Source organism: Aulostomus chinensis, chromosome 3, assembly GCF_037954235.1.
Source record: "Aulostomus chinensis isolate RoL2024-O1b breed Wild chromosome 3, RoL_Achi_v1.0, whole genome shotgun sequence".
NCBI classification, from domain to species: domain Eukaryota; kingdom Metazoa; phylum Chordata; class Actinopteri; order Syngnathiformes; family Aulostomidae; genus Aulostomus; species Aulostomus chinensis.
In genome coordinates this window covers 26537190-26555020 of record NC_141322.1, presented here as the reverse complement: position 1 = coordinate 26555020, position 17831 = coordinate 26537190, and the positions used below count along the sequence as shown (strand labels likewise).

The window sequence follows — 17831 nt, the reverse complement described above, 5'->3', positions numbered from 1 at the left end:
GTGGAATTGACCGAGGTAGAGAGAGAGGTCAGACTCTGCTGTGGCAAATAATTTTCGGTCGCATTTGGTTCATAAAATCCTATGTATCCCAGCCTCTCTGAAGACGAGGGGGCCCGGTGCGTCTCTAGAAGCTGCTGCTATGGGTGAGTGAGTAACTTAGACAAGCTTGTTTTAAAGACACCTTGGACAACAGGCAGTTCAGTCTGACCTATTGTGATTGTCAGTCTGACACTGAGGTTGATAAATGCCAAACGATGCAGAGAAAGTGTAAACAAACTCCTCCTTTTTCTCCACATGCACAAGCGAGTGGGCACATATTACCAATGCGGGTACGCAGGTGCTTGTATTTAAGTACCTTCATCCTCTGTGTGCCGTCTGGGCGTCTATTTGTGAAAAGGCCACTGGGCCAGTGGGGAATTGCTGAGGAGCGTTTGTCACCGTGCAGCCTTCTAATTTCGTATGTAGTTTTTGCAGACTGAAGGCAGTCTCCGCTGAGGCATGAGAGAGACCATTACACACATGTCTAGCACACTCTAGATGATGAAGAGATCTGGGAACCCGTCCTCCAGTGGAAACTGCCTCCGGCCGGGATGCTGCTCTGAATGGATACAGGCCACAGCCAAGCCTTGTCAGGTTCTGTTGACATAACATGGAGGAAGAGACCGGCCTTGTCTGGCCGAGACTGTGAAGCGCTCTGTTAGGTGGTCTAACATGGAGTCAGGTGCCCCCAGTGACCGACAGGTCTCCAAAGTTGAAAAATCTCAGGCTTGACCTTGAAGGCGAGAACCTGCAGCCTTTTTCTTCATTGCAATGATTTTATCATGCATGTCAGAAGCTGTCAGAAGGACTCCCCTTAGTCCCATGTTGAGCTCATTCAGATGTGAAACCGCCCACCACTGTGGGTCATAGAACAGGTTAGCCAGAGTAGACTGTTCTCCAGAAAAATTAAACCTCCCTTCAGAGTGCAGTTTGAAGAGCGCTTTGCCTCTCGATGGCCATCTAACGTCTGCTCACTGCCCATTTCGTTGAGCAGCATGTTAAACAGGTGCGGGTTCAAAGGTTGAGCTTGGATGTAATCGACAAGTCTGTGTCTCCGCATTTGTCTCAAGATGTCGTCTCTCACCTCCTCGCTCGGTTTGCTAACAAACATCTTCAGACCAGCTAGATTTTAAACTGGTGGGAGGCGGCAATCCACATCAGCCTGCCAGAAATTAGAAGGAGGAGAAATCAAAACAATACGGGCTTCAATCGAATCCTTGACCTTTTCTAGTCTGACCAATATGCCTGTTACACGCACGCATGGACACACACACACACACACACACACACACACACACACACACACACACACACACACACACACACACACACGTCTGCTGATGAAGAATACGTGTTTTATTTAGGTCCAGGACACATTTGTGAATGCACTGCTAAAAGGAGGAAGGTCTGAGTGATTGGATTTCAGTGCATTTTAGCTTCATTTGTAACTGAACTAAGAGCTGATATGTTTGCTGGATTTTCTCAGCTAACTGGATTTAAACAACAACAACAACAACAACAACAAAAGCATCTCCTTATTGTGATGCACTCTGCTAGGATGGATCAGACATCCTCTGTCACATCAGAAATTCTGCAGGATACTGTATTTCTGGATTGGGCTGAGAGTTTAGAACCCTTCTCGATTCAACTAATGTCAGCTAAGTGTTTCCCCCACCGCGAGATTTCTGTGCGATACAAACTTGCATGATTAAAGGCCTCTGGAGGTTTCGAGGTGTAAGTTGCGCTGCATTTGATGGCTGCTGTTGCGGTTGGTTTCTTTTTCTCTGAAAAAAATCAGACGGTCACTCTTTCAGGTGTGTTGTGAGTAAATGAGACCAATAAGACACAACACAGTAGGGACATTTTTGTTGCTCTGTTCAGTTCCCTCTCGCTGTCGCCGGTGTTTATAGCAACGCCATGTGAAACTAATTCTAACTCATTTTCAACATGACAGTCCATATTTTAAGAAAGGTTCTTCATTTTCTTTCAGACTTATTATCGTGTGGAGAAAAAGACGAGAATCACCGAGTTGCATATAAATGTTAGAATACCACAAAGGCTCGAGACAAATTAGATCTGCAGGTCGAAATTAAAAAAGGAAACGTGACTTTTCTGAATGTCTGGTGTTCCAGGTGAAGTTTCGGGAATAAAACCCATGACAAACGTCAGTCATCAGAGCGTCAATGGGAATTCTGAGGACTTTTCAGGCTTTATCTACCCCCCCCCCCCCTTCCTCTCTAGGTTCCATGGTTGTGTGGATTTCAACAGTTTGTTTGAGGTCAGACGGTATTTCGAGTCCATCACAGTACAAATGCAGCGCTGCTGAAAGTTACAAATGACCTCCTAATTACATCAGACAAAGTACTTGTCTAGTTAGATCGCAGTGCTGCATTTGACACTGTTGACCACATCCTATTACAGAGACTATTACAGAGATATGAAAAGCGTCCTGCTGAGATAATGTCTGTTATGAATTGGCACTATATAAATAAAATTGAATTGAATGGAGCGCTTGGATCCAATCTAAAGCCACTCGTCAGGGATCTTGATGAATATCATTTTCCGTTTAGTGTTTCTGTTAATTTGGGGGGATTTGGTGGATTGTTTGGTCATTTTTCCCCCCATTTCTGTACCGAAGAAAGCAATTTCTGACGTACGCTTCAGTTATATAAAAGGAATGCATCAGTTTTCCGACAACTGATCTGATAGTTGTCCCTGAAGATCTTGTGTTGCCGCTGTAGGCCATTCACACACTCTCTGACAAAAAGCTTGAACATTTTTTTCCAGCTTTACTATCAAGTTTTCCACCAAGGTGGAATCATTCATGAACACATGCAAACTGGTGTTGTTTATTCAGGGAAATAATTTAATCTTTAAACCTGGCAATATAACGAACCTTGGATAAAGTCAGTGCAGCTGCTGTCTTTACACTGAATTAAGTTTGTCAGCCGGCAGTTCCCTTGACACCACGAGCTGATTTCCTGTCTTTTTCAGCCACTCTTGGAGCTCAGTTGTCCCTCCGAGAGACGCCGTGTTGTGACACGTCTCGTATATGTACACGACTGGGCACGATAGAGCAACAAACAGACCGTAGTCCAGCCTGCTGTTGACAGCTCTGTCTCCTTCAGAGGAAAAAATAGACTCTTCTTTAATTAAAAAAAAAAAAGACGAAGAACTTGCCAGAGTGTGAGAAACAGGAGAGGTGACGACTGTGAGATTAGAGTCAGCTGTGAGACTCTAAAGCTAATTATGTGCACTGCAGCTCTGGAAAGGTTTGGTCCAACTGTTAAAACGACAGTAACATTGCAAGCAGTTGGTTCTTATTTACCCTTTAATATATCTTTAATATATTGCATTTTTATGGACACTTGGAGAAAGTTATGTCTGCTTGGTAAACAGAGACAATTTTTGGCGCCGTTGGACATGCATGTCAGGATCTGGTTATTAATTAAAGGAACTTGCCAATTTTTAGCGAAATACGCTCATTTTTAGTGCCAAACAAGCAGACAGACACACCTCTGTCCTCTCTTGGTGCATCATGGAGCTCCAAACCCCCACCGAGGGGTCTTTGCTTACATTAATAGAACTGGAGCTGAGCCTAACATTCAACCTCATCCTCTTTTACAAAGTCTGCCATGATAAGTTGTATTCACTCTTTAGGACATCAAGCAGCCTTTTGTGTTGTTAGCCAAAGTTTGATGGGGTGTAGACATTCTGTGTCACACACCTTGCCAGCAAAGTAGTTATGGTAATGTATCTAACGCTAAAATATTTTCAAGTTTCCTTCACTGCGAATGTTAAGCATAGCCATAATGGATGAAAGACTGATATGACGTATATATATATATATATATATATATACGAGATCAAGCACTGAGATGACGGAAAATAGTTTAGTTTGTTTCCCCAACAGAGTGCCGTTTCCTTTAAGCTAAACAAAATCAATGTAAAAATATGATTTGAACTGCAAATTTACGATTAACTACCCCCTTCAGGTGCTAAATGAGACAGGAACACGAAGAGGTCTGTGCGGTGGCCAGATAGCGACTAAAAAAGTTTAAATTCTGATTTTTAAGTTTGTGCATTGTGTATTCATGACAGAACAGTAATAGATGCATTTAGAAACTGATTTGTCACACCGCTTTTCTTCCTCCATTAGAGGGACATCAGAGGGAAAACAGGCCATAGTGAATCACAACGGCAGTGATATAATATGTATATTTAATATATATTTGAATAATGGCTAGACAAGCAGACAAGAAGCTGTCCTTGACTGAAAGTTTCTGAAGTAACTGTAATAATAACATCAATAATACGCAGTTTTCAAAGACGAGTCTTCTGACAGAGCATGCAGTTGGTGTTTGGTGCCTATTGGGCCACTATTCATCCACAAAGGTGAACTTTAGCTCTTCAGTGGGGATATAAATAAAGAAGTATATGATTTTTCACAGAATCCACATCTTTTCAACCCTGCTGTCAACATTTTTTTGTGTTTTTGTTTTAAAGGAAGAGAGAAAAGGTTTCCAAAAACACCATATAAACCCTGGGACATACGTAGTGAGAACTGCAATAAAAAAAGTTGCAGGATATATGTCGCCAGCAGACCCTGCGATGGATCCCGCTGTCCCTCCAAGATAGATGAGAGTGAGAGGGAAGCCAAAAAGGGCACCGTAACCTTAAAACAAGGGCAGCACTGAATGATGGAGTCTGCCAACTTTGTGCGTTTTAAAACCTCATTCAATGTCTTGTGCTGTTTGAGGCTTAATGGCGAGATGGAAAATGGAAGGTGGTTCAATCTTAAGTGCATAAAAAAAGATACTGCCATTCCCAAAACACCATGAAGAGACAGCGCTGGAAGAAAATCTCGTGTAATGACTCTCTAACCAGTGTGATTTTAGTGACTTTGGATATATTTGATCGATGAAAATGAGAACTCTATAGAAGCCGCCTTCACACTGCAACAGATTCACCCTCTACGTGAACTAGGAAGGGTTGCTGTTTTTTTCTGAATTCATCAAGTCTGTTTTTTTTCCCACCTGAAATTAAAAATTAAAAAAAAAACTACATGGTTAAACACAAATACGTGGTCTGAGTAAAACTAAAGCTCAAAGTCAGTGCAGGCCATTATGTCTCTAATGCTCGAGATACACAAACTGCACTGTTTAGTATCCTTTATTACTAAATTGATCAACTAAATTGCATCTTGGCTGATATTTCAAAAAAGACCAAACAAGTTGCATAGTATGTTATTTTAAAATTGCATGACCGTTCTCATCAAAATCTAAAAAAAGGGGCCTTGTTTTGTTTCGTCCTGCATCATAAATACATGCCTGGCCTTTGAGTGAAACCGAACCACTTGAATATCTGTCAGACATTCAACAGGTTATTATGGGTTTAATTGTTGTTAGACATCTTTGTCTGTACCCTGGCAACTGCAGTCGCCCACGCTATTCAACGATGAGGATCAGCGCAGTCTGCTAACAACTGTGAATGTGTATTATTGAGTTGCAGAAGTGAAGACAAATGTCGAACGCGCCCTTCGTTTGACGTGATTTAACTTTTGGAAACTCCCCGATATTACTCCACCAAACTACCGTAAGAAGCTCTTGTTTTATTTTGAAAAATCGAATTGCTGACTATACAGTGCTACATATTGAGGAGGGAAACTCGCATTCTGCAAAACGGCAAATACACCCTGAAAATGTTGCTGTATTTATGGATAGAAATATCACTCTTCACCCTTTCAACTGCACAGAAGAAGCCAGACAACCTCAACTGACAAGACCTCACTAATAACAGGGAGCCTCTGATTGGGGTTTAGACAAATTATAAACTTATCAGGTGCTAGTGAACAAATTAATCACTCCTCCAGCCGGCATTTCAAGGTCAAATCGGCTCCATCAGTTTATCAGTGGAGTACAGGAGTAGACCTGTTGTGACAATAAGAAGAAAAACATCAGCCTCACTAATTCCAAATAAGTCATCATAAATAATTAGCACATTCACGGAGCAAACAAAAGCCAAAGTAACAAGCTGCTCTTTCTCCCTAGTTCTCTGTATGAGTCAAGCAGAATGAGGAACACGAATGAATGCCACCCTTTTCTTTTCTCAGTTCAGTGCAAAAAGCTTGTCAAGTTTTCAGCGGAAACAAATGGAGTTCAAGACCTCCACTCTTGCGGATTCCAGCCAGACAAAGGACAGCAAAAAAAAAAAAGAAAGAAAAAAAAACAGAGCAAAAAAATGTGGTTCGGGATTTTTTTTTGTCTTTGGACAATTAATACTGTATGTTTGTATGTGTGTGTGTATTTATCAATATGTGTTCATTTTTGCACGAATAATAATAATTATTTACATCCTTTTTATGGCATTTTCCAAGCCATTAACACAAAACAATCACAAAAAGAAATGAATGAATGAGTACAATCCAAGTTGGCCACTCCAATACCTCACGAGAGGGATGTGCAGCTGGGCCGGTACCAGGCAAGCACCAGCAAGTCCGAAGCCAAAGAAAAAAAGGAAAAGAAAAACAGGGTAGTAGGTCGCACATCGAAGAGTAGATGTCAGTGTGAAGGGGATTCAATAAATGTGTCTTCAGATGGGATTTGATGACCCTTTGACCCCCAACCTGGACTCTATCTGTTCTCAAAGAAACTGGTAATGCTGGACAATTTTTTTGGTCTTATTTAGGAATCCGGCCAGAGTTTCGGAATGGAAGTTGGGTTAGAAAAGCGCGAATGTGTTTCTTCGTATTGCAGTGGGATAAGATTAAAACACGATTGTACTGATTTTCCTTCCATCCATCCATCCATTTTCTATTCCGCTTATTTGTTAAGGGTCGGGGGGGGGGGGGGGGTTACTGATTTTCAAGTTTGTTATTTCAAGCTCGGTAACTGTAAAGGACAACTTCTGAAGTATTTACATTGTATTTAGCCTAATGAGTCCTTCAGTGGCTCCCTCTAAGGCGTCTTGGACTCTCAAAGAGTCTTCGCTCCTTGCACGTCTCCAGAATTCTAGCGAACAAATGCGGTCGGAAGCCAGCTTGAATGAACACGACCAGCTTGTGCATTCCTTCAGATTTTAGCGCCAAACCGAGGTTATACGTGATGATGCAACAGAGATAAAATTGTGTTTCATCAGCATAAACCTTTATTTCGTACCCAGCAGCAGTCTGTTTTGTCCCGATACCATATCAGTTTAACTTCGATTGCTCTGGAGCTCGTCACACTGCAATAATGCGTCATTTAAGCACAAAGAAGCCGCAGGTGTGCTCGAGATCTGCACCCGTGCTGACCTCAGGAGCTCTGTACCGACGGGGAAATTGAACCCGGGCGATGGAGCAGTGAACCAGCCCGGCTGACGAAGAGACCTAACGCCCCAATCTCATTTTTGCTCATGCTAAAAGAATGAGCATTTTCTCCTTTCTTTCACGAGGGCTGGAAATCTCAACTCTCTGCTGCCCCCTGGAGAGGAAGAGACTTGGAGAGGAAGCGCTAGCTCTTTGGGATCTGCTGCAAATTGTAACTTTAATCTTGAAAAGACCTATAGATCGCCTAACAAATAATTTCACATCCAGGCATAACAGTAATTAATACTTCCCCCTCAAAATCACAATACCATTGAAATTCAAAAATTCCCACAGCAATTTGCCCCTTCATAATAATTGACATGGGAAATGTAATTTAATATGAACCATTCTCACACTGCCTATTGAAGCAAATGCGTATTAATCCGCCACTGAAAATAATCTCCATTTGAATAACATTTCATGAAATAATATGAAATTTAATTAGAAAATCCGAGAGCCTTTAAATATTAAACTAATTGTGACCCTGTTTTAAAGACCCTCATCAGTCCACAGTAGGAAACTATTGACTAAATCATTGTTTTGTCTCTTCGTGGGATTTGTTGACAGTAAGAAATAAGCCTCACCTTTTCACAGCGATGATTTCTCCCGGTAAACAGGTGAAGTGGTTTGTACTGTTGTCCTCCAGTTCGATAAGAGGTAGAAGAGGTAGAGAACACATTAGCCGGTGCTCATTTCCTGAAATCTGATCCCTCTGATGCCCTTTCAAGAAAAGCGGAGTTCATTCAAGTTTATTTACATTAACTGGGAAAGAAAAACAAAACCATTACTGCCGTTAATGACCGTTGGATTATTCATGATTTATTTTGTTTTTTTGACACTTATTTATGCTCATATTTCTTTGTAAAGTCAAAAATAATGATCCATTTCCTCAAATATGAATAATTCTATCTCGTACACAGTTTAAAGTGAGGGGGATATTTCACCGATGAGATAAAACATTCTATGTCAATTATTAAACAATTAAATATAAAATGTGCATTTTCTTTCTGATCTATTGCAATATTAATAAGGTGTAGTTGCATTTTCCAGCCTGGATTTCATTTGGAACTTGCACATTTAATGTAAAACGGTCTTATGTGACCCTCAAAAGTGCCAAGCGTTTTAAAGTGGACTCCAAAGGTTGTGTTTGCTGGATATATGAAGTCAGCATTAATGAATTTGCGGACTGTGTTTCTCTTCACTTTGGAAAAGAGAAGCAAAGCCCTGAATTGCAAGAAGACTCAATGTTTATCAGGTTCTTGCAGATTTGTGCAGGAGAAAATCGCATCATCTTGTGATGTAATGCCGAGGAAGGAGATTTTTCTGACACTGGTTACCTCTGACATTCGTGAAAGGGATCCAGTGTGGGAACGCTATCGGTCCTGTACAGCACTCAAAACCTGGAAGTCAGTCAGATCAAGGCCTTCAAATTAAAGCTGACCCTTTTTTCTTTCTTTTTTTTTTTTTTACACAGGCTTCGTTGATGGACACGGGACTTAAGATCATAAGTGTTGTTTTCATACGCCATGTAGCACTTCACTGATGGAGCTTTTGAACATTTTCTGTGTGTGAAATTAAGACCTGTTATGTTTCATGATAAATTAATTGTCGGGAATAAGTGTAGCGTATAATTGTATTTGACATTTAGTGGGGTGAGCTTATTTCTAAAAAATTGAGGTGAACAAGATCAAGTTAATTTACCGTCTCCCTCTTCCAGCATGTACCGGAACCTGTGGGAGTGAAAGAATGAAAATTAAACTTTCATAAGATTAAAAAAAGGTTGTGGGATGTTGTTTGGAACCAAATGCAGACGCTGGAGATCTGCTTCATTTTAGACAGATATGAGGTTTGGCAGGGATGAGGCCTGTAAATTGATGCAGGGGTAAACAGAGTTGTGGTGACCTCCTGCAGCAGCAGGCAAACTGCAGGGGGTGGGGGAGTGGGGGTGTATCCTGGGCACTCATCACACTAGACGATACCCCATCAAAGGTAAAAGCAGAGACACCTTGAACGTGTTCTGCCTGTGACCTGGCAATCTGGCCAAGAGTGGAGGGTAAATACTGCAGGAGTTTATGAGTAGTCTGACTCGGGGTGAGGAGATGAGCCACACCGCACACGAGTGGACACAAACACGAGGGGAAACCTGTCACGGCAGGCGGCGTGATGACAAACTCCCTCTCCTCAGCATTTATTCCTGTGTTGATCTATTCGTCTTCATTACATCTGCGAAGGAGGTAACGCTTTAGCTGGAATGTGTCTATCTGTCAGCAACATTATTGACAAAATTAGGCCGTTTTTTTTTTCTTCCTACCGTAGTTCGATTGAGGGATGTCAAACAAGCCAAGGAAGAAGAATCTGGTCAGTTCTGGAACAGATTGGTAAAAGTGCCAACAGGAAAACACATGTTGTTGTTTTTTTCAGCGTGAGCATGTGTTGACGTGTTACTGTGAACAGCTTTCATTGACGTGGTGAGGTGGTTAATTTAATTCTGATATTTCACCACGGAACACTAGACTGTCGTGACTGGATTCCTCACTGCCCCCCCAACCTAACTCCAAAGATTTGATGACCTCTGCAGCCAGTTTAAGTCACAGTGCCACCTAGCGGTTAGAGGAAGCAGAAACGTACTCTGTAGCAGGATTACTCTGTGTTGCCTTCACGTGATACACAGCAGGATGCTAAGCGTGACTTCTCTAGTGCCAGCTGGTGGATGAAGGAAGTGATATGTGCGCCGCAAAGCACTCTTGTGTCATCAAGAAAAAACAAATATCATCAGGTTTCATCACCCCATCCCTGCACGGTACAGTCACATGTTACAACATGTATGGGGGGTGGGGGGGCATATATGCTATTGTTTGCAGCTTTAATTCCCAGGAAAGTACTAGAACATCAGAGGATCTCATTGGTGGAGGTATGAGCCGAATGCTTTATGGTCTGAAAATCACTTTCATTAGTTTCACTTTCCACTTAAATCGACGCCTCCGTTCTATCTCACGGTGGTTTTCATCATGTAGTTGACAGGCGTCTTGGTTGCTTTCGCTATTCTTACTTTCTTCTGCTGACTGTGTCCCATTCGGCTCAGGAATCAGGTGGTGATGCGGGCGCCTGATGCAGACGCCCATATTTCAGAGATTGATAGTCCTTGTTGAGCCTTTGCTTCTGCTGCAAAATAAACGTCTGCTGTGTCAACAAGGGTATTATTGGAAATGATCCTCAAAGAAAAGTGGAATGATTATATTTGAAATAGGATTTGTTCCCACTTGTTCTGATAGTTTTGTATTTACTCTGCCCTTGAAAGGTTTCATCCTGTGTATTTGACTTTAGACTTTAGCAGGGGCCAGTACCCCACCCTCCCCGGGCCCAGCTACCACCACCTCATATCACAAGCAATGTAACCAAACTCTGATGGCGGCTATAGAATGCAGCCTTTCAAAGGAACTCCAGTGGGTATTCATGAAAAATACATGAGTGCAGGCTGCACATGGAGTCTCCCTGAAGCTGAAGCTCAGAAAATATGACAGTGACAAAGAATGGTATGATATGTCAGCATTACTACAAGAAAGAGTATCTGAGAGGGTGCGTGGGCGTGTTACATGCTTATATGCATATTACAGACTCGGGGTGGGAGGGTTGGTCACAGTCCCTTCACCCGACGCTGAAAAATCAGATGTATATTTCTCATCATATCTCAAAGTACAGTAACAGTGAAGACTTACACTCCACTAAACATTTGAGCTGCATGATAAATCGAAGACAGTTCGGCTGCATCCTGCCCCCTCCATACATATATAATCAGCATTATATATATAAAAACACTTACTGTGTCTTTGATCACATAGTCTTTCGGTAATTGTATGGATGCACAAAGAGGATCCGGCAAATTAGCAGATGGCAAGACTGTTTGATCAACTCTCAGTGACAGACTGGAAGACGATAAGGCCTATGTTCTATTTATCACGCAGAAAATGTTGCTATACCTCAGTGGATCTCAGCCCCTTGCAACCCCCCTACTAAAATTGCTGTGCTTTATGACCTTTTAACCTTAAACCTTTTTTCTCTATTCTGCAAAACAAGAGCCACTGGATCAAACTGAGCAACTGAGGTATGAAACAAGGCAATAAATTATTTCTTGTAATTTCTTCCTGTAATGCTGTCTTGTGGTCACAGTTATCCTGGGGGGGACACAGCATGGGGGAGTGATAAGCCACACTTGAAAGACACGACCAGCTGACAGGCCAACGTTAAGCTCCCCCCTGACACTGATAGTCATGCTGTATTTTAACTGAGGCCTCGCCGAGCTGATAACTCGGCCGTTACATGTTCGCTCCTTGAATGACACGAGGTACAGAAGCTACAGGGTAGAGGAGAGACCATTGGGGAGCAATGAGGAGCCGCTGCGCCAGATAAAAGGTAAAATGGATTGTTCACTTATATTAAACTTTTCGACTCTTCTGACCGCTCACGCACTTTACAAGACATTAACACCCCCCCCCCCCCCACACACACACACACCTACTTTTCTCGTATGAAATATGTTCAGTTCTAGGACCTTTAACACCACATTGCATGGTAGTGTTCGAATTCTCGCACCATCCAAACTCTTGAAGTTAAGTGACGGATCCTGTGGTTCAGCAGTGTCATGTGATCGGCCGTGGTTACTGTTGTTAAAACATGAGAAAGTCCACATCGGGCGGCAGGTTGGGGTGGTGCTCGGTACCAACCAACACCAGACTTTGCAGCATGAAATGGGTGTTAGAGCCCCGTTCAAGTCTGCGTCCCCCGGCATTGACCTACCAGACGGTGTCCCAACTTTAATTCAGTGTTTTTGTGCCTGAACTGAACCAGACTTCAAGTGAAGCACAAAACACTTTCCGACTGTGAATTCAGTCTTAAGAAGCCGTTGCCGGCTGAATGACATTAAAACAACAGTTTCAAAATGACAAAACAACCTTAACCACCACGAGAGGATTACTCTGTTGAACCCGGGATTGAAAAGATCTCTTATTGGTATTACTCCTGTGGTTCTGGCATGAACAAATGTCACAGCACCACCACGTACAGGGGTGTTTGGGATTTACTGGAGCAGAGTTATATGAGGTAGACACTCACAGAACTGGTCTTACCTCAGTAGAGGTGGGTCAGCACACCTTCCGTGCAGAGATCTCATAGCAGCAGCTCAGCATTGCACACCAAGGACACATACTACAGCAAAACATGTTTGGATTATTATGAATAATACAAATTATTATTATTTTTTAACATATAGGCTAGCTCTTCCTTGTATCCCAACACATGCCGCACACTGTATTCCTCCACAGCAGCACAGACAACTACTTCAAGCCCTCTGTACTGAAGATGCGCTGACCGATGTCTACTGAAGGAATTAATGATGATTAATTATCAATAATTGATGGTGGGATCTTTACACATATTTCTGAGATCACGTTAGCTCATCAGGAGCTGTTAGTGGTTTGGGGTGGGGCTCGCTCCCAATCACCGTTGCCCAAAGTGACATAAATGAGTTTGTGACTTCCTTTCTACAGAATTAGCAAGTTAAGAAGAGTAAAATTTACTTGAGATGATGAAAGGAGAAGGAGATGCAGTTGGGAGGGATTATTGTGAGTAAAGTCAAATGCGACATTATATTTCTGCCAAACATCATCAAGAATATATTTCAAAAAGTAAGGAAAAAAACAGCCATTGGGTATGTCTCTTTAGTCAGAAAGTGCCATGAATATAATGTTTTCCTTTTTCACAGAAGTACTTAATTTTCTTATTATTGTAATCCGCATCAACCTAATTATTTTTGGACTCATTTTGGCTGGGTGTTGCCATGCTTTCACTTTTAGCGGATGCCCAAAGCCTCCTCGGTAATAGAATTTGAGCTGCCCTTTTTGGTGACTCATTCCTGTTCTATGAAAGGAAAAGAAGGTCACATGAAATGGGGATTTACATAAAGCTATCTGCACAACTATGAATTCCCACACTATTCTGGCAGATTTCAAAAGACACATAAATGCATTTGGAGGAAGCTCAAAAATTCATTGTAGACAAAATGATTGAGGAAGGCAACACACTTTCCCATCTGGTCTGTTTTGTATTGCTTGGTGAAGTGTGCACTATTTTGTTGTGTCATTAGACATTCTTCAAGGACCATTGCTTTCAAAATGTCTACTCCGTAACAAATAAACGCTAAGAGGGTCTATGCAAAACAAAAGACACTTTAATAACCTGAAAATAATTCTCCCGGCAACCTGGGCGCTTGGTTGTGACTGTCAGAACCTGTAAGGCTTCCCATCACTCTGCAAATAACAGCAGAAATCTTTGATGTTACAGCAGGGGACACTGCAGCAAAAATGGAAAGTTCACACTTGCCAATATTTATGTTGGCTCTACCCTGTCGAGCGAACTGCTGTAGCGTTATTTGACAAAGAGACTACAATATTGTATAAAGATTTACACCCCAGGTGGGCCTGTTCCGAACATTGGACGTATTTGTATTATTGGACAGCAGATAAAAGATACTGATCTATTTAGGCTGCTATTATTCCATATGGACAGACCATTGATAATAGCTGTCGAATGGAAACAGCAAGTTGAGGAAGGAATCGATGGTTACGCTGATGCAGTGGGCTCTCCTTGTGAGAGTCACATTATTAGATTTCATACAATCTGATAACCCCTTTGCTTCTGATTGATCTTTTCCATTTCAAACATTCAGGCCTGGGATCAATGCCCGCGCCCCGCAGCTACAACTGTCAAAGCGGGAGCGAGGTACGACGCCGCCATTCTTTGACATGCCCATTTTGAGTAAAGTTGTGCATCATTATGATACGACCCGGCTGTCTCCTAACAATCCTACGTACGTATGCATGAGCATTACGCGTAACCGAGCATCAGCTGCTGATACATACATAATCTGTCAGCTGAGGATCAAAAGGTGCCCTCCACTCCGATGGTCTTCACGTTCTATCATCTGATCTCGGTGTTTCTACAGAAGAGGGATTTGGCGGTAAAAGCAGGAGGGTGAGCGAGCAGAGCCGAGGGCCCCCTTGTAATTCTCTCAGCACAATCTCTTGAGATACCACCTGAGCTGGCAAGCACAGCCATACGAAGCAAAGGGCTGAATGAACTGTAATGAGATTAGTAACTACACTACAAAGGAAGACGCCTTTTATGGGGCAGCCTGGCTGGTATTAAATATCCTCCTTGAGCTGATTCTGCTGCTGAGCACAGTTCCATTGTGTGTCAGGTATGAAAATGTATGTCTTGTTAGGAGGAAGCTACACGCCATATACATGCACGTCTGGAGTCTCTGATACATAAGCATTAGCATGTGTAGCGTCATGATGTAATTCTGTGTTTACACGCAGTCAGTACAGTGTTTGGAGGTTTGTGAAAGACGCTAAGTGGGCGGAACAAGAGATGAAGTTATCAGTAAAACAATTCAACCACCTAAATTTGGGTTAATTTGATTTGTACAGAGGAATAATTTAATTAGAAGGACAAACACAGACACAGAATTATTGAAAATTATCAAACACAGCGCACCCAAAACGCACAGGTCTCCATCAAGGAGTGCATTTCCTGAGCAATTCAGGAAAATATCCAGTAAGATTCCATCCATCCATTGTCATCTTCCGCTTATTCCTTACTAGTAAGGGTCGCGGGGGGGTGGGGGGGTGGGGGAGCTGGAGCCTATCCCAGCATCTACGGACGAGAGGCAGGGTTCACCCTGGACAGGTCGCCAGTCCATCACAGGGCCAACACATAGAGACGAACAACCATTCACACTCACATTCATACCTACGGTCAATTTAGAGTATCAATCAGCCTCGTCCCCTCTTGATGTCTTTGGACTGTGGGAGGAAGCTGGAGTACCAGAGAGAACCCACACAGGAACAGGGAGAACATGCAGACTCCACACAGAAAGATCCCACGCCCGAGCCGGGACTCGAACCCGGAACCTTCTTGCTGTGAGGCCACAGTGCTGACCACTGCACCACTGTGCAGCCCCAGTAAGATTTAAATTTTTATTTTATACATTATGATCCACTGTTTGATTCATATATATGTCTGATGCTGTGAATTAGACTAGCCACAGTGGCTACAGATCTGTGCTTTCAGTTTTGCTCCTAAAAAAAAAAAAAAATAAAAAAAATAAAACAAATCTTGATCTCATCATCAAAGTCTTTTGGGAAGTTGGATGTTACTCGCATCACTTGGCGTGTCATCGAGTGAAACGTGTCAGGCTTTTCAGAAAGAAGGCAAATGTCCTCCAGTTCTGGCAATAAATAAACATGCGGGAATATTGAAAATTGCAGCTGTGAGGATGAGCTGAGCTGAATTTTCTTCCTGTTCAAGCCTCTACCTTGCAAATGATTGCAAAATACAACAAATTCTGAGTCCATCTGCTCTATAATGTCTTCCTTGAGAGATATTTGAGCCTAATTTTTGGTTTGTATAAAATAACAGGCGACGTTCTACTGTAGTCGTTAGAGAAGGAGGTGCTGCGGTTGTCCTACGTCATTAAAGGAGCAGAAAGAGAGTGGTAGGTCGGAATGCCGTGTCAGCACAGACGGAGTTTTGCTTAACAACGTTGCTAAATATCCTGACAGGATGCTGGTTCAATTTGTTTGTTATTACTGTGACACACCAAGTGTCTTGAGTGAAGAACATTGACTGACATAATTTTCTAGAAATAATCAGCAAATGTCAGCTGGCCCGCTCAGACACTCTCCAGATAACAAGCTAATACTTTAGTTAAAGTAGTTATTGTCGGCTGTGTGCCGCTCTTGCTTGCGAGCAGTCAGCTAAAGGTTGTCACTCATGATTGTCTGCTTCCATGTAGATAATTATTTAGTCTTTCTTAAAAGAGGGGAGAAAAAAAAAACAGGTTTTTAGTTGAAGGAGGTCAAAAATGATGACGCGTAACACTCACACACAACAGCCCAACGTGAAATTAGAATATTACAAAACGATTCAGTCATATAGTCAAAAAGTAAAGGTGAAGATGGAGTCGTCAGAGAGGCAGAGCAGAACCACAATTTAATTTAGCGTCATATTTTGTATTCAAATTAATATAGTTGCGTCCTCCCTTGCAGGACAAAACTGAAAAACAAACAAGCCAAAAACAAAAACAGAAAGGCATCACTTTCTCCCTCGGTCTGTCGTACCACCTGCCTTACTGACACATTTTAGTCTGACATTTGAATTTTACAGTTAAGCAGAAAAAAAAGAAAGAAAAAAGAAACAAAAAGGATACGGATCACACACTGCATGCTTGTTACACTTGAATTATTCCTCATTAAAAGTTAATGTGCGCTTCTCACAGACAAGCAGAGAAAAGCAGCAGATGAGAGGAGCACTCACAACCAGCTCTCTCCTCAGCATGCCTCCATATTTCAAACCAAGAGAAAACCGAAAGCAAAAATAACACTGTTACGCTCCATCTTCTCACTTAACCTTCTTAAACCTAAGCATACACGAGCATCTTGAATTAAAACTGATTCACTAAAATAACAAACGCTATTTTGAGGCTTTAACCCGGAAAGCACTGGAGGCGAAGAGAAACTATCGTGAATTCATTTCGTGGTCATTAGTGACAGTGTGTGGGAGGCTTACCTATCACACTTGATATTATTCAGCCTCTAATCAGGTTGATCTTCCACAATCATTCTTTTTTGTTCTTCTCCGACCACCTATAGTCATCATCCAGACAGGCCGACCAGTAGAAATCCTCCCATGATCCTCGGCGTTGCTGTGGTGCCTCGTTTCAACCCGTCTCCAGCTCATGTTATCTAAATGGATTAAAAGGAGAAGAAATGCCCTCGTTGGCTGTAATTTAGACTTCATGGCGACTATGCCTGTTTTAATAACTTCTCTTCAGTAATGCTAAATTATGGGAAATCAAGGGTAGGCCTAGAGCATCTATACTCTCAATCCCGATTTAATTCAGAAGGTAAAACATATAAATTCAGTACATTAAAAAGCCTTTCAGAGCCTGAACTCGTTTGCTTTAAGCCATTATTGATTAACATATTTTTCATAAGCTGGCTTCTCTACTCATGGCATAATAATTGCTCACCCCGAACCTGATGATCTGTGGTGCAATCACTAATGAGCTTATGAAAACCACAAGTTCCTGGCAGGAACAGCGCTCGATATTAATGAGCAAATCTGAGCTGATTTAGGATATGAAATTAAATATGAGGATTAACGACACTCTATCTCAAGGTTTAGAAGGTTCCTTTGTCATAGCAGACAACCATCAGCCCTTGGTAACAGATATTACATGTGTATATGGGGGTTGGTTGTATTAATCAATGATAGTAGCAATTATTTATTCGTATATATCCCTCACACAGCATTGAATTGAGCAGGAAAAACTGGGACTGATGCTATTCTGCATTTGATTTGTAGTTAAATGTTCCGTACTTCTCTAACA

General features: G+C 42.0%; 1 protein-coding gene and 1 long non-coding RNA gene across 2 annotated transcripts in view; one reads left to right on the top strand and one right to left on the bottom strand.

Annotated features, from left to right (window-relative positions):
- Positions 1-17831, top strand: part of grm4 (glutamate receptor, metabotropic 4) — a 174639-nt gene that overhangs the window by 48361 nt on the left and 108447 nt on the right. The window lies entirely within an intron of this gene.
- LOC147268435 (uncharacterized) overlaps positions 17169-17831 on the bottom strand; it is a 29218-nt gene continuing 28555 nt past the window's right edge. Inside the window, exon 3 of the long non-coding RNA XR_015112149.1 lies at positions 17169-17184. This is a non-coding gene — a long non-coding RNA (uncharacterized LOC147268435). The remainder of the gene's footprint in view (positions 17185-17831) is intronic.